This window comes from Pinus tabuliformis, chromosome 3_2 (assembly GCF_031772625.1).
Source record: "Pinus tabuliformis cultivar Carrire ecotype Pingquan chromosome 3_2, CPIR1, whole genome shotgun sequence".
Lineage (NCBI taxonomy): Eukaryota > Viridiplantae > Streptophyta > Pinopsida > Pinales > Pinaceae > Pinus > Pinus tabuliformis.
Window position 1 is genome coordinate 679,115,176 of NC_142302.1, and position 5,348 is coordinate 679,120,523.

Below are 5,348 nucleotides of genomic sequence, written 5' to 3' on the forward strand. Positions count from 1 at the left end.
AAAGCTGAAATAACACTAAAGATTTCAATTTGCAGATTCAGTGAAGCAGTTTTCTTCTGTGTGGAAAAAATGTCTTTCAATGAATGAGATTAGAGTATGCCCTGGAGGGAACCTCAAATTCCATAGCTTGGAAGGATAGGGTTTAAGTTGTACTTGATTATAATGCAGTGCTAAAGTACACCAAAACTGACATTCCAAAACTAGCAACATCTGATGTGCAGCAAGTAGCCCAGTGGAAGAAGGATACCGCAAAAGCGAGGAGGATCACCCTGGAGGGTGTGAGAGACCACATAATTTCAAATTTACATGGAAAAAAAAATCCATATGATATGTGGAAGACCCTCACTGATTTATTCGAAAATAATAGGGATGCCAGGAAATTGGCATTGAGAGACAAGCTTAGAAAAATCTAATTGCAGAAAAATGAAACCATTCCACATTAACTCTCCATATTCACTTAGGTTTGATATGAACTTGGAGGAGTAGGAGAAAATGTTTCCTCTTCAGAACTTGTGAGCATGTCTCTCCTAGGCCTTCCAAAATCCTAGCACAACTACCAGGACTCTATAAATGGAAGGGATAAATTACCAAATTGGGAGATATTTTGGTTCAATTTGGTGCAGGAAGAAATTCAAAGGAACACTAGAGATGGAGTAACATCCAAAGCTAAGGAGAAGGATAATTTTGCATTGGTTAGGAAGGGAAAGAAGGCTCAATGTAAACCAAAGTCCATCTAGAACAATGGCAAGAAGAAGGATCTAAGCAAGTTAAAATGTTTTCACTGCCACAAATATGGGCACTATGCAGTAAAGTGACCGCACAAGAATTCTAACAAGAAGCCTTTGGGAGGAGTAAGAGGTGAAGCACTTTCCTCACAACACGAATTAAACTTCACCCTAATTGCATGCATGGCCAACAATGTAATGGAGAGCATGTGGTAGCTAGATTCAAGTGCCTTGTTCCATACGACAGGATGAAAATAATTCTTTAGTAGCCTAGAGGAGAAGGATCTCAAGATGCGAACTTGGGGACAATGGGTGGTATAGTACCAAAGGAATTGGAACTATAACCTTTAAGACGGAGTCTGGCTCCCATCTTCATTTGAAATATGCCATGTATGTATGTAAGGTGAAGAAGAACTTGATCTTTGTATCTATATTGGAGGAAAAAAGCTATGACGTTGTTTTCAGTAAAGATGAAATCCTTTCTGAGACATGTAGCTACGGGCCAGGTGAAACAGATTGGAGTTTGCGTGAAGAACCTATACAAACTTGAGGTGGAAGCTTGTGCTACATTAAGTAGCAAGGCAGAAAAGGTGCAAATTTGAGATCTTGGAGAACTCTGACATAGGCGCATGGGACACTTACACAATGGAGCCTTAAAAATCATGCAGCAGATTACCATCTGTCTCATAAAATGCACCCTTAACCAGCATGATCTCTGCAAGGGATGCACACTGGGGAAATATGTCAAATCCACCTTCCAGGTCAAGATAGAAAAGCTAGAAAAATCTTGGAGCGAGTCCACTCTGATGTATGTGGACCATTTTCTATAGCCTCTACAACAAAACACAAGTATTATGTGATTTTTATTGATTAATTTTCTAGAAAATGTTGGATCTTCTTCATGCAGGATAAGGATGATTTTTTCTCTAAATTTGTTGAATTCAAAGCATTGGTTGAAAAGGATTCTGTTCAAAAATTGGAATCCATACGAAGTGACAATGGAGGAGAATTTGTTTCTAGCACCTTCAAGGACTTTTGTTCCAAATAGGGTATTAGAAGAAAGCTGATAGAACCCCATAACTCAAAACAAAATGGGGTGGCTGAAAGAAAAATACAAGCATAGTGGGAGCAGCAAGAACCATGTTGCATGATCATGGGCTTCCGTTACACCTTTGGGAAGAAGCATGCAACACCGTATTTTATTTCCAGAATGGGATCCCTCATAGAATACTTGGCATGATCACACCTAAAGAACCTTTCTCTGGGAGGAATCCAGATGTATCTCATTTTCAAATTTTTGGAGCTATTATGTATTTTCATGCCTCCAAGGATAGTGGAAAGAAACTTGAGCATATAGATGAGATGGGAGTCTTTGTAGGATATATAGAGACACCACATAATTACTGGGTGTATTTTCCCTCACTCGGATTGACGGTAGTGACAAGAGATGTCAAATTTGATGAGGATATGTCTATGAGATGCTCTCTCAAGAAAGAGTTGAGTATCCCACCAGAAGAGAAGCTTCTAGTTCCTAAGGAGGAGCCTCAAACCTAGTTTGAGGAAATTGTGGAGCAGACACAAGTGGAGGAGTAGATAGGAGGTCGAGTGGAGGCACCCACTCAACCAAAATCTTCCAAAGAGGGGAGGAAGAGAACCATAGAAGATGACATATTTGTGTAGGATGCACGGGAGCATGTGGGAGCTCCTACATCTTAACGTACGTAGAGGAGGTCAGTAGACAGGTACACTGGGTATATGTCTCTCATGACAAAACTCATTTAGTTAGAGCCCTCTTCATTTGAGGAAGCAGTTTCTCAACCAGTGTGGATTGATGCCATGGTGGAGGAGTATGACTCCATAATGAAGAACAATGTATGGGAGGTGGTGTCGAGACTAGAGAACAAGTCAGTGGTTGGTTCCACATGGATCTACAAAGTGAATCATGCAGCTGATGGGAGCATCGAGAAGTACATTGGCTACATAGATGAGGTGGAAGATACATCAAATGGATGTGAAGAATGCCTTTCTCAATGGTGTTATTGAGGAAGAAATTTACATAGAGTAGCCAGAGGGATTTGAGACATTTGACAGGGAGACACATGTGTGTAGACTCAGGAGAGCCTTGTATGGTCTCAAACAGACCCTCGAGCACGGTACACTCAGATTGATACATATCTTAGAGGATTGGGATTCACCAAAAGTGAAGTTGATGCCAACCTCTATCACATTGTGGTAGATGGCAAGTTGCTTATCTTGGTATTGTATATTGATGACACCATACTTCTAGGGGATGATCAGTTGATCCACTCTTGCAAGGAGGACCTTGCAATAGAATTTGAGAAGAAAGACATGGGCTTGATGCATTAATTCCTTGGGTTGGAATTATGGTAGGGTGATGGTGAGTTGTTTGTGAGTCAAGGGAAGTATTCCTTTGAAACACTTAAAAGATTTCACATGGATAACTGCAAGCCTATGGACACACATCTAACTAAAAACTGGAGGAAGGAGAATGGTACTTCAGGAGAGGCAGTAGATGCTACCATCTACAAAAATCTTGTAGGATCCTTGATGTATTTGGTGAACATAAGACCCCACATATGTTATGTGGTTAATCAGTTGAGTCAAGCCATGGTGAATCCTACCAAGTTGTATTTGAAGCAACAAATCATGTGTTGAGGTACCTTAGAGGCACTACAAATTATGGGTTATGGTACAGGAGGACAGAGGGAGTGAAGCTCCAAGGCTTCATGTTGAAAATGTTGAAAATCGAACAATAAAAATCCTAATTTAATTTTCCCTTGAATTAAATTAGGAGAAAAATTGTAATTCCACATCACAAGACAATTTGTATGAGTTAACTAAGTTAATTTGACTTAGTTGGCTCAGTTAATTTGAGTTGAGGGTCTAACTTGAATCATGTAGAGTGTCTCCTACTTTATAGGAGGCCTGGTTGAGTTTATTTTGAGTTGTAATTAATTAATTCAGTTTAACTAAGTTAAAGTCAGTTAAACTAGTTTCAACTGATGGAGGAACTAGTAGGAGGTCTAACAATGGGGTGTTGCTTCATGTGTTCAACTATTTAACTAATGATTCAACCATAAATAACTCATGCATGTTAGATCTGAGAGTTACCCAGTTGAGATTGCATTTCAAGGGAAGTTTACTATCAATTGTATAATCATCCAAATTGTACAGGTCATGCATGCAGTCAAAGGAAGGCTATGATGGATTGCACAATTCCAACTGAGGAATTTCCATAATTAATAGGGGATCATTCCCAACGAAATAGCGCAAGGAAATAGGGACTTGGGTAAGCAAAATATTTGTTAAGTATTGGCCTAGGCTTGTCTAGGAAGCTATGATGCAGATAGAGATAGTGCAAAGGTTGCTAGTGTTGAGAAAAGCATTGTAATCTTCTCATATTTTCTTACTAATGCAATATACAAATAACAGTGGTTTTTAGTTGTGGATTTCCCCAATAAATCATTGTGTAATGTGTTTATTGAATTATTTCTCTTGTATGCTTCATGATTTATCAATCGATTAATTTTTTATGTTGATTAGTAGAGTAGATTCAAGTCTTTTGTTTTAGAAAATTGCATAAGCAATTTGAATCTACAAGGAATTTCTACATGGCATCAAAGCAGAAATCACACTAGAAGAGAAGAATATGAGTTTGTCTTTGTAGGTGAAATTGAATTTACAGAATCATTCTTTACAGCCAGCAGGATGTTGTTCTATGGATTGAGACTCGAATATGCCCTTGAGGGTGGTTAGAATTATATTTCTTGGAAAGACAAGATGGAGGCAGTGTTGGAATACAATGGGCTGAAGGAATTCATAGACAATGATATTCCTAAGCCTCCAACAACAGATGCTCAAGATATGGCAGAGTGGAAGAAATGTGTTGCAAAGGCAAGGAGGATCATACTAGAAGGAGTTCAAGATCATATTGTCTCGAATGTCCACGGGAAGGAAACTCCATATGAAATGTGGCAAGCCTTGATAGACTTGTTTCAGAATAGCAGTGACCACGGGAAGTTTTCACTGAGGACAAGCTTCAGAAGATCAAGATGGAGAAGGGTGACAGAATACCACATTACTTGAGCAGGTTCACCCAATGTCGGGATGAGCTTGGGAGTGTTGGTATTATAGTTTTTAAAGGTGATCTGGTCAGCCTAGCACTTATAGGCCTTCCCAAGAGATGGCACAGCTACCAAGATTCATAAATGGAATGGAGCATCTACCAAACTGGGAGTGTTTTTTGTCTGACTTGGTGCAAGAAGAGATCAGGCGGAACAGTAGAGATGTAACCTCATCCAAGCGTGATGATGAGGAGAACTATGCCTTGGCAGGAAAGACAAATAAAGGTAAAGGGAATAAATCCAAATCCAAAGTCGATTCTAGTCAGGTCAGAAAGAAGAAGGACTTGTCGAAGATTAAATGTTTTCACTATCATGAGTTGGGAAACTATGCCACGAATTGTCTGCACAAGAAGGCTGACAAGAATCCCTCAGTAGGAGTGGTAGGTTAAGCTCTAGCTTCAAAATTCAAGTTGGATTTCACCCTCATTACATGCATGGTGACATCAGTGATGGGTAGTGTGTGGTATCTGGATAGTGA